We start from the raw sequence: 12,897 nt of genomic DNA, 5'->3' as shown, positions 1-12,897 counted from the left end.
TTATTATGTATTATTTGTTATTTAAAATAGAAACCTCGGTATGTTGAACGAGTAACACAAAAGTGTTTAATTCAAACATTTTTTGAACATTTCTGCACCCTCTGATAAAATGTTATTCGGTAATACTTTCGGGTTACACTGCTGTTTTGAATTAGAGCAGATATAGCCTAGGTCTCCTATCACTGTGCTTTTCTCACGGAGAAGAAAAAAAAATCATCTGATCATGCTACTGCTGGGTCGTTTAAAGCATTGAGTGGATGTGTGAAATGAGGGGAAAAAAACTGCTCAGTATGGGGTTAATTAGCTCTGTGGAGTTGTGGGTGGGTCACTTCCTCAGGACCAAATCATGTAGGAGGAAGCACGTGCAGACGTGTAAAATTAAAAGAAACCCATGAATCCTCAGGCTCTGGGGCACAAATTGATTGCCTTTGGAAACAAGAAAGGAACCCTTCTGCACCAGTGCTTAGGGCTTCGCTGGTCAGAGAAGAATGGACTTCCCTCGAAATGTCTGATGTCGGCCTCTGTCAGGCACTAAAAAATAAAGTTGCAGTTGAGAAAACCTTGGCAAATCTACACTTTTTGCAACTGACCTCCGCTGGACTCTTTTAAAAATCATATTATCTTGCTCACTTTCTTTAACTTGCCTTATTTTCTGGGTCTCATCTTGGAAACAACGTGCTTTCTTCCTGAAAGTCTGGGCAAATCCTGTTTTCCTCATGGTGTTTCGTGGACTGCCACAGGTTCCCTGGCTGCTGAGCTCAGCTCTGCAGGGATTAGGCCTGGAGGATCCCCATCAGCTTGTTTATAGTCTAAGCCCTTCCTGAAGCAGGAGGTGAAAAAACAGGCAGGAAGCATCCTCAATGCCTAGATCGTTAATAGGTGAATCTGAGAATTCAGGTATTTACAGGGAAATTTCACAAGCAGAGTTTTGAGAGATATGGCGAAAAAGACTCCTTCAGTATATGCTAACCAAAGGCCCAGAACCAGTGGAGATTAACTGTGAGGAAATCTCTACTGAAGAATATTCTAGTAAAGTGTCAGTACAAAACATTCCTGTTTGCTTCTTGAGTTGGAGAAGCAGTAAAATTGAAAAATTTGAAAATTCCAAAGCAGAATCCACCACCACCACCTACAAACAAAATTGCCATACTTCCTCCATTGCCTGTGGAAGAACCTGAATCTAGAGCTTATAAGGACAGTTAAGAAAACGCAGATTCCCCTGAGAGGAAGTGTTGAATTAAATTAATAGATTTTTCAGATAACTGAGAACAAGTTGGACTTGAGGACAGAGAGCTGACCGAGAGTGTCCCCACCGAGGCAGTCCCAGTCAGATTTGTTTCTTTTTCTTCAGCTGTCTGATATGATAGGCCTGTAGAGGTGAAAATATGGATGTGGGAATAAGAAGAGATGGAGACAGGCCATCAGTAAGTTCTATGAATGCTTTTTTTTGTTTTGTTTATTGAGGTTTCATCGACGTACATTATAAGAGAATAATATATTGGCTTCAGGTATACAACATGGTGATTCAATGTTTGTATATATGGCAAAATGATCACCGCAAGTTTAGTTAACACCTGTCACCATGTGTAGTTCCAGAACTTTTTTGGTGTGATAAGAACTTTTAAGATTTACTCTTTTAGCAACTTCCAAATATTCGATAGTGTATGATTAACTATAGTTACCATGTGGACATGTACATTATATCCCCATCACTTATTTATTTTATAAATGGATTGGTGTACTTTTTGACTAACTGCACCCATTTTGCCTACTCCCCAACCCCACCTCTGGCAACCACCAATCTGTTTTCTGTATTTATGAGCTTGGTTTTTGTTTTTGTTTTTGTTTTGTTTTTTGAATATCACATATAAGTGAGATCGTATGGTATTTGTCTTTTTCTTACTTGTCTTATTTCACATAGCATAATGCCCTCAAGTTTCATCCATGTTGTCACAAATGTCCTTTCTTTGAGATGACTGAATAATATTCCATTGTGTATATATACCACATTTTCTTTATTCATCCACCGATGGACATTCGGGTTCTTTTCATATCTTGGCTATTATATAAAAAAAAATACTGCATTGAACATGGACATGCATATATATTTTTGAGTTAATATTTTCATTTTCTTCAGATAAATATCCAGAAGTAGAATTGCTAGATCATATAGTAGTCCTATTTTTAATTTTTTGAGGAAACTTCATTCTAGTTTCCATAATGACTACACTAATTTGCATGCCCACCAACAGTGCACAATGATTCCCTTCTTCCCACATCCATGCCAACCCTTATTTCTTATCACTTGGATAAATAACCATTCTAACAGATGTGAGGAGACATTTCATTGTGGTTATGACTTTCACTTTCTTGATGATTAGTGACATTGAGCATCTTTTCATTGTACCTATTGGCCATCTGCATGTCTTCTTTAGAAAAATGTCTATTTGGGGTGCCTGGATGGCTCAGTTGGTTAAGTGTCAGACTCTTGGTTTCAGCTCAGGTCATGATCTCAGAGTCATGAGATTGAGTCCTGTGTTGGGCTCTATGCTCAGTGTGAAGTCTGCCTGGGATTCTTTCACTCCCCCTCTGCCCCTCTTCCCACACATACGGCTGCACATACACACACTCTCCCCCCCCCCCTCCAATAAATAAAATCTTAAAAGAAAAAAGAGAGAGAGGGAAAAAAAAGGAAATATCTATTCAGATCCTCTGCCCACTTTCTTAATCAGATTTCTTTTTACTATTCAGTTGTATTAGTTCTTATTATATTTTGGACAGCAACCCCTTATTGGATATATAATTGGCAAATATTTTCTCCCATTCAGTAAGCTGCCTTTTCATTTTGTTGATGGTTTTCTTTGCTATGCAGAATATTTTTAGTTTGACACAGTCTCACTTGTTTATTTTAGCTTCTGTTGCCTTTGCTTTTGGTATCAAATTCAAAAAGTCATCGCCAACACCAATGTCAAGGAGCTTACCACCTATGTTTTCTTCTAGGAATTTCTTCTACATTCAAGTCTTTAATTTATTTTGAATTAATTTTTCTGTGTGGTATAAAGTAGTGGTCTAGCTTCATTTTATTGTGTATGGCTATCCAGTTTGCTCAACACCATCTATTGAAGCTACTGTACTTTCCCCATTGGATATTCTTGGCTTCTTTGTCATAAATTAATTGACCATATGTAAATGAGTTTATTTCTGGGATCTCTATTCTGTTCTATTAATCTATGTGTCTCCTTTAACACCAAAACTGTAGTGGGGTTTTTTTGTTTTTTTAATATTTTAAAATTTTTTTAATACCATACTGTTTTGATTACTACAGCTTTGTAATAGAGTTTGAAATCAGGGACCTTGATGCCTCTGGTTTTGTTCTTCTTTCTCCAGATTTCTTTGGTTATTGGGATTCTTCATATTTCCATACAAATTTTAGAATTCTTTCTTTTATTTCTGCAAAAAGTGCCATTGCAGTTTTTATGAGATTGCATTGAATCTGTAGATTGCTTTGGGTAGTATGGACATTTTAACAATATTAATTATTATAATCCACAAGCACAGAATATCTTACTATTTATTTGTGTCTTCAGTTTCTTTCATCCATATCTTCTAGTTTTCAGTATACAGGTCTTTCACTTCTTTGGTTTAATTTACTCCTGAGTGTTTCATTCTTTTTGATGCAACTATAAGTGGAATTATTTTCTTACTTTCTCTGATAGTTTGTTGTTAGTATATAGAAATGCAACTGATTTCTGTGTATTGATTTTTATATCCTGCAACCTCACTGAATTCACTGTTAGTTATAACTTTTTTCTTTTGTTTTGTTTTCTGGTGGAGTCTTTAGGATTTTCTATATGTAGTATCATGTCATCTGCAAATACTGACAGTTTTACTTCTTCCTCTCCAATATAGCTGTCTTTTATTTCTTTTTCTTGACTGATTGCTCTAACTAGGATTTCCAGTACTGTGTTGAATAAAAGTGGCACAAATGGGTATCCTTGTTTTGTTCCTGATCCTAGAGGGTAAAGTTTTCAGCTGCATCTATTGAAATGATCTTATAATTTTTATCCTTTATTTTGTTAATGTGGTGTATCATACTGATTGATTTGCAGATGTTGAACCATCCTTGCATCCCTGAAATAAATCCTATCTGTTATGCTGAACAAACCTTTTGATTTATTGTTGAATTAGGTTTGCTAATATTTTGTTGAGGAATTTTTAGTCTATATTCATCAGGGATATTGGTCCGTAATTTTCTTTTCTTATGGTATCTTTGTCTTGTTTTGGCATGAGGGTAATGTTGGCCTCATAAAATGAGTTTGGAAATGTTCCCTCTTCTTCTGTTTTTTGAAAGAGGTTGAGAAGAATCAATATTAATTTTTCTTTGAACGTTTGGTAGAATTCACCAGTCTGGTCTTGGACTTTTGTATGTAGGGAATTCTTAAATTACTGATTTAATCTCCTTACTAGTAATTGGTTGGTTTGAATTTTCTATTTCTTGATGATTCAGGTTGCATGTTTCCAGAAATATATCCATTTTTTCTAGTTTGTCCAACTTGTTGGCATATAATTGTTCATAGTAGCCACCTAGATCCTTTGTATTTCTGTGGTATAAGTTTTAATGTCGCCTCTCTCCTTTCTGATTTTATTTATTTGAGGCCTCTGTCTTTTTTTCTTGGTGAATCTAACTAAAGAATTTCAATTTTGCTTATCTTTTTGAAGAACCATCTCTGGTTTTATTGATCTAGTTTTTTGGTCTCTATTTCATTTGTTTCTACTTTGGTCTTTGTTACTTCCTTTCTTCTACTAACTTTGGGCTCTGTTTGTTCCTTTTCTAGTTCCTTAAGGTGTAAAGATAGGTCATTTTTATTTGAGATTTTTCTTTTTATATGAGATTTTTCTTATTTCTTGAGGTAGGCATTTATCACTATGAACTTTTCTCACAGAACTGCTTTTGCTGCATTCATAAGTTTTGGTGTAAGTTTTATAAATTCTAACAACCGATGTTATTGCTTATTGTACCATAACTTTTCAAAATTCAAGCTAGTGGTTAGCTTGACACCCTTGCTGTTGAGTTCACTCCTGTCATTTGAAACAGCATAAGCAATGGCTACATGCAGCAACCATTATCCTAGTTAGGTTGTCAGAGTCAGCTTAATGCTTTTTTTTTTTCTTCTGTAGTGATATTGAACAACAGCAACAACAAAAATGTTTCTTTTGAACAGTCTTAGACCTCTATCCTTCCAAATCCTGATCATAGCATAACTAACCTCAAGAAGTAATTAGTGAAGACTAGAACAATATCCTATAACAAGTTAGCTATGAAGAAATTGGCATAGTTTATCTCTTTGACTCATGTTCTTATGAAAATAGTGTGTTGCAATATAAACTATATTTCTTTCTCCCAATCTTTTTTTTTTTAAACCAGATTATTACAAGTTACATTGGGACTGATTTTTTTACTAACAAAGTTTGAATAACACTCAAAGGCTTTAGTAGCCAAAGTCCATCTTTAGAAATAGCTTTCTTCTATAATGTACTGCCAATTTCTTATGTGTGTGTATTTTGACCTTCCTGATGCCTCTGCTATGGGCTGACTGTTGATTGGTACATGTTAGTGCTTTGCTTATAAGAGTTGGGCAATAGTTCAGTGATCCAGTCCAAATGTGGGCCATAGATAGAATAGGCTCATCTTCTATTTAAGAAATGTATCAAACTGCTTTAAATGAAGTTGGTTCAGACAAGGACATTGGAACTGTTCATCTAACCCTGTGTGCTGTATGTAATGGACACCTGCTGAGCTCCAAAACTGCAAGGTAAATAGACAAGAAATCCAGTAACTTGCCATCCCTGTGAGAGCTTTCTCTTAGTCTGTTATTAGATTTACATTCTTAATCATATGGGGCCCATTTTGGTCATTTAAAAGGACTTGTTCACTGGTTCTCCCGATGTCTTTGAACATAGTCCTGGGAATAATAATAGTGAGTTCTTATACTATTTTTCTGGTCCTTTCTAACTTTTTGTTTTAAATTGGAGATTGAGTTAATATGCATATTCATACCAGGTTTATGAAATATTCAGCTAAATTTCTTAGACATGAAAGCATTAATTGTTAGAATGTTTTACTCTAGCTAATCATATGTTTAAACTATAGTAGGTTCAAGTACGTTTTTCCTCGTTCTATTTGTAACATATACACTTGGCAAATTGAATCAAGACATAAGCATTATAGATACTGTTTTGAATTCAGTGACTTACAGATTTTTTGTATTGCCTAATCCTCTTCAAACTGTAGAATGTATTTTACTCAACTGTGTTGTGATTCAGTACAATTTTTAGGATCAACATGTTACAGGATTTTGTAGTCATAAAGAGCTCACGATGAGAGAAGTTATTGAATCTATCTCCTGACTGGAGGCAGAGCTGCATTTATTCCATCCAAAATAGAAGAAGATCTTTCCTATTTTTAAATAGCCATGAAGATAGAAATTTCATAACTGCTCTTAGCAATCTATTTGATTATTTACCACTTGCACGTTTAGGATGTTCATCTTTAAGTTTTAACTTAAATTCCTCACTGGACAGTTTAATATCATTATGCCCTAGGACAAAAATGTCGATCATTATCTTCTTTATAACAACTCTTACAGCCATAAAACCATCAAGATATACCTCAGCTTTTTCTTTCTGAGGCAAAATTATCCCAGTGTTTTAAACATTTATTTTTGTTTTTATGGCTCTTTCTGTATAAGAGTGGCAAAGGGGACTATTTTAAAAAGTTCTGTCGTATATGAAGCCTCTGAGAAAGACACTGCATATTTTAATTTCACTGTGCTGATGTGGAAGTAGCCACAGATTTTTCATTATATGCTGATGGACAGAGCATTTGTGTTCATTTAACCTTGAGGTTGAAACTTGTTCCCAAAAAAGTAACTGACTCATAGCATTGGCTAGACCCAAGAATAAAGAGCATCAGTTTTCCTAATCTTAAAGCTCATCTTGCCCCCACTCCTAAAACGCACTAAAATTAACTTTTCCTTGACCTCTCTCTTGTGCTATTTATTTACTGATTTAACAACTTTTTTTCTATCATCTTTGTCTCCTAAAATAGACAGACAGCATTTATTCAACAAATGTTGAATGGTCATGCTGTGTTTAGGACACTATGCTAGGCTTGGGAGATTCAAGTATGAACTGTTAGCAAAGGCTCAAAGACAAAGATGTCCTAGGCATGTTCAGGGAGGAGCCAACAGCCTGTCACAGAATATAAGGAAGCAGCAGTGTTGGGGGGCGGTGGGCGGTGGGGAGAGCCAGAAACAAACAAACAAACAAAAACTGAGAGAGGTGGATTGGGACCAGATTGTTAAAGATCTTGTATTCTCTTAAGCAAATAGTTGATGGTGACAAGGACAAAAGTAACCTTTTTCGATCTATATTGTAGAAAGCTCTTTCTAGGTCTTTAAAAAACACATACTTTGCCCATGCTGTCTTCTTGGTTTAGTATCTAACAGATCATTGGGTATAAGTACCCACTTAATTTATAGCTTTTGGTATAAATTTTATGTCATGATTTTTTCCTTTGAATTAAAAAAAAAAACATTTGAGGAAACCATTTGAGTAAAGACAGCCTTCTGTTCACACTGATCTGGATGTTTCTTTCTCCTGCTGTGCCTGTATTTATTCCAAAGCCCTCTGTACCACTAACATGTTACTTTCTGTGTTTACACACCGAGGAATCTCAGGATGAGTTTCCCTTGCAGTAGACTCAACCTTTTTGTGCCAAATGACATTAGTGGTGGTCTGTGAGCAGCATTATGACCAGATATTTCTAATTAATTGGACCACATGATAACAATGCCAGACCTTTTTAGCATCCTCTAAAGGATATAAATGTACTATAATAAAAGGTCCTGGTATACCAATCTGTTTGAAACCCATGAATCTACAATTTCAGGAGTTTGAGATATAGAAGGAAAGGTTGGTTGGGATCAGATTGTAGAGAGCTCTAGACTGCCTTCATAACAGAGTTAGGTCTATTTTAGAAACTATAAGAAATCATCCTGAATGTATTAAACGAATTCAGTCTCTGCCCTGTCACCCCACCCAGCTCTCCAGCTTTTATTTCATTCTTATCTTTCAGTTCCTATACCTGTGAGAATCAGAGAGAGTCAGGAGGATTTGTATGGGATGGGGTGGAAGGTCAAGATGTGTTAGCAATGTCTCAGACCTAGAAACAGTCCTAGATCTAAATGCTGAACTTTAGCTTTTGAATTCTCTCTTTTTATTGATCATTATTTCATCACCTAATTTTTTTTAAGGCACATGCTTTTCAGATTTAACAGAGCATACTAAGGAGAGGTAAGGCGCCACTGATTTCCTTATCATTCTTTTCAAGATGGATCCAAAAAGGTGATGGTCTTGAAAAGCAGATCCTAAGATATGAATGACCATTTGTGGCATTTATAATCTTCTCAAGACTGACCAAAAGGAATGAAAATACTTCAAGAGCCTTGTCTTCAGGAGACTCCAAAATCTAGCCAGTGGGAGATTACACATGTTCTGTATGCACTTCCGAATAACGCTTCCATCTGACTTTAACTTGTAAACCTTTTGCCAGATAGAAAATAGGGAATTAAAAACCTCTGAATTCAGGGTGCATGAAATGTCATTAAATCTAGCATAAAATTTCTTGAATCTGTCAGATAAAGGAAATCATGTATCCATAGAGAAGATGGAATATCAATTGACAGGAACCTATGAAGCTGGCACTTATTCTGAGAGACATGTGAATCTAAAAATCCAATAGTGCCTCAGCCTTTGAAAACACAGAAGCCAGAAAGGTATTAGGAAAATCAATAAGGTAAAAATTTTCATCCTACTGTTTGGAATGACTCCCACATAAGAATTAATTAACACAATACTTCTAGAACATTAAAAGTATGTTAAAATATTATCTCTACCCATAGAAAACAAAGATATAAACCCATCTAACTTCTAGAGAGAGGGTTGAAGAGAAAAGACTGGAAAGATTACAGGCGCATGTAAGAGGTCATTTCTGTCTTGTTGTCACACCATTTACCCTCTTCAGATATAAGGATAAGTGTTGAACTTCAGTTCATCTGAATTCCTCAGCTCTATCATCAATGCTGTGACACATTCTAATTTTCTGATTCATTTGTGATGAATAAGCTCTCTCTTTTCTATTCACAGTGCTAAAAGTAACCAGTTTTCATGAGTGAGTTATGATTACTTATTTTCCATTTTTGTATTGCACTATTATTTTCCCTTTGCAAAGTTTCTCTCACTCTTTCTCCACCAGTGTGAAGCCCATGTACAAAAAAGCCCTTAGACAGTACTGCTGCGGAGCCTTCAGTCAGTCAAGAGGAATGAAAGACTGACAACCCGATTCTGTTTTTAACCCAGCCAGATACCTCAGCTGGCAAGTGGCTCGGCTTCCGCACCATAAAATGGGTATAATAATAGCTTTCCCTTACCACTGTGAAATATTTAGACTACAAATCAAGCCAAACCTGTCTCCTTCCAAAGGAGAAGCTTAAGCTAGCCTACAAAATCCTGAATGAGCCCAGATTTCAAGGGGAAACATAAAATGGGAAATACCTAGATGTAGCGTAATTGAGTGGCTAAAAATATGTAGTCCTTGGAATGGTACATACTTATTCAAATCCCAGCAGCTGTGGGATTTGAACTTGGGGTAAGTTTCCTAATTTCTCAAATCTCCCTAGTTCTGTAGTAAATTGGAAGTTAACACTGTTTTGCTCTTCTAGTCAAGATGAAATGATCTACAGCTAATGCTGCTTTCCAAACTCTTACATGGAGGTGATCCTCAGTATAGAGCGAGTGATCGAGCCCGTCCTCAGGCTGCGAGCCATTGCTTGAAGCAGTCCGACACACATGAGACTTTTCAGGGAGCTCTCAGGGTTCCTCCTACAAATACATCACATTCTGCATTCTACTCCACAATATGCTTTTACTTTTACTTGTTTCACTGAACCAGAAATTCCATGAGGACAAGAACAGTGGCTCTTTTATTTCTTCTATAACATCCAAGAAATGGTTATCAGATAAATCAACATATGTACAAATAAGAGTTTAAACTACTTAGCCACAAGGACAACCGACCCTCCAAAAAGACAGTCATGTCTTGATTATGTATTCCGCAGCCTGGTGCACTCCTGTTACATTGCTCCCCATCCCTGGGTAGGCCCCCATTCAAATCTGAGAAGCATTTCCTTCGCAGGATGCCTGCAGCCACAGAAGGTGCTGAGTAAATAGCAGCTCCTCTCATTTTTCTGCTCGCTACTCCTCTACCTCACTGTTCCTAAGCCTCTGTGGACTTTTTAAAAAGAAATTATAAAGAACTAGGTAAGTCAGAGTCTGGGAAGCCTTGAGAGGTGTCTGTCTGTGTGTCCCTAGCTGTATGCACCCACGTAGAGCTCTATTTTCTTTTATTTGTTGGGGGGGGTCCTTTTTTTAATTTAAAATCAATTAATTAACATAGAGTATATTATTAGTTTCAGAGGTAGAGTTCAGTGATTCATCAGCCCCATAGAACACCCGGTGCTCTTTACATCACGTGCCTTCCCCAATGTTCATCACCCAACTATTCCATCCCCCCCCCCCCTCCCTTATAGCAACCCTCAGTTTGTTTCCTACGCTTACGAGTCTCTTATGGTTTGTCTCCCTCTCTGATTTCATCTTGCTTTATTTTTCCTGGGTTTGTTTCTTTTAGTAACTAGAATCATGTTGTATGTATTGTTCTTTGATGTGCTTGTTAGAATGTTCTCAGCCTAACACACTCCTTTTATCCATTATATATGCCACAGAATTAGTCTATTTTCTATACATGTTGTTTGCTCCTGGCTCCAGCTTATAGTGACTTGTTCAGCTTCCTAGAGGTGTTAAGCAGTGGGATTTCATGGGCTTTTTCTCCCCTCTCCCCTAGGCCAAGGGTGGTTAAACTGGAATTCATGGATGACCTTCATGGAGCCTGGAAGATTCTTGAAATTTGGTGTTTTAAAGGAATTTCTTTGGGGAGGGATTCTTACAGGGATCCATATCACCTCAAAACGCTGGAAACCATTGCCCTTGAACATTACATAAACTGAAATCAGAATTGACTAATCTTTATTAATAATACACTTAATTAATAATACATTTAGTTCCTTAGAGATTGACACTATACAATAATTTCTACTGAGAAATCACAGAACACAAGTAGACTTCACCATAAACCACCCCTTTTCCCCTCTCTACTCTTGCCTCCCCCACCATGTTTTAAGGTCCTGATTCATTTGGGCTTTATAGTTATGTATCCTTTGCTAGATATGTATGCTTTGAGCCTAGCATGCTTAATGCAAATGTTTTTCATTGTATGCAAAACTATATAGGTAATTCTTTGCATTTCAGATGAAAACAGCTTACAGACATATAAGGTGAATATCACTTAGGCAGAAAGGGCATACATATCAATAAAATAACGATTTGAACTGAACAGGAATAAACCTATGTAGATTAATACATATTCTCAAAATTGCAGATTGTAATTCAATCAAGAAGTAGGGGCCTTTTGACGTTTATGAACATTTATAAATTGTATAAGAACTCTGAGATTAAATTTTTAGTCTTAATATTAAATTTGGGATAGGTATTATTGTTTTTCATTAATATATAAAGACGACAATTATATCCAATAAAATCTTCAATTTAACTTGGCTTTAATTTGTCTTAGACTGTGACATACACACTGTGATTTTTCTCTCCATCTTGGATTCCTGTCATTGGCAGTCTGTGTGTCACTTGACATCCCGGAAAGACATCTCTTCTTCATTCCAGACCTTAGATATATTAGTCAATCTGGGTACAATTTACATTGATCTCTTTGGTCACATCAAAAATTTAACTTTGATTGATAAACTTTTATGAATAAATGCTCCTAGAAATTTGAAAAGGAAAGTTACGTGCTCAGATATAAGAACATAAATGCTATAGTTTTAAAAAAGCATAATGTATTATTGAGAGTTATTGGGTTTATAACATGCAACAGAGAAATGATAAGTGAGCATATTTCATAGATAACCACTAATCATATTTTTCTCCTTTTTCACAAAGGTTGGGGGAAAAAGCAAGCTCAAAAAAGTTGGGAAGGAAGGAAAAAAGGGAAGGGGGAGAGGGGGAGGAAGGAAGGATATTTTAAAAATAGGTTGGCGCAATGGTCTAGGATCCTGGCTTATAGAAGGGACTAGAATGTAGCAAAACTTAGAACATTAAAATCTTTGAAGACTAGTTAATCTTCATATATTTTTCAACTGTGTGTGTGTGTATGTACTTCCAATGAATCATACATAATCTAATTATCTTGCTTAAAGTTTTCATTAAACTCATCAATTTTGTGAAAGCATTGGAGACTCCCAGCCTCTCTTGTGTTAGCTTACATTATGATCCAGGCTGCAGATTTTCACCTTAACTCTTATTGTTCAAGGAAGGAAGCACCATCCTTCATATTGACATGTGCATAGACAGGGTTTCGCATTAGCTATAAAGAGAAAATTTTTCCTTTGTAGGAACTTCTATGATAGTGCACTTGTCTAGAAGACTTGTTTAGTAGTGAAATCTCTTTAATCAACAGGTTTGTTTGTGTTTGCTCTAGCCTTGTTCTATGCTGCTAACTTATATAATCATATCCCCTACTTGATCTCTTTTAGTATGATTTGTTTTGCATATTTCTGGAGACCTTCTATGAAGTGGTTAAAATCATGGTGTCAGAGAGGCAAGAATTCAGTCAGCATACATTAAGTCCTTAACATATCCGAGTAGGGTATGGGTAGAGAGACCTGCTTTGTTTTCTCAGTATCCCTGTTTGTTTTGTTAATCTCTCAGGGA

General features: G+C 36.1%; 1 protein-coding gene across 6 annotated transcripts in view; it reads left to right on the top strand.

The window, feature by feature from the left end:
* Positions 1–12,897, top strand: part of ZBTB20 (zinc finger and BTB domain containing 20) — a 770,594-nt gene that overhangs the window by 597,824 nt on the left and 159,873 nt on the right. The window lies entirely within an intron of this gene.

Source organism: Lontra canadensis, unplaced genomic scaffold (assembly GCF_010015895.1).
Source record: "Lontra canadensis isolate GAN:19392208 unplaced genomic scaffold, GSC_riverotter_1.0 scaffold6, whole genome shotgun sequence".
NCBI lineage: Eukaryota > Metazoa > Chordata > Mammalia > Carnivora > Mustelidae > Lontra > Lontra canadensis.
This window is presented reverse-complemented; position numbering and strand designations above follow the sequence as displayed.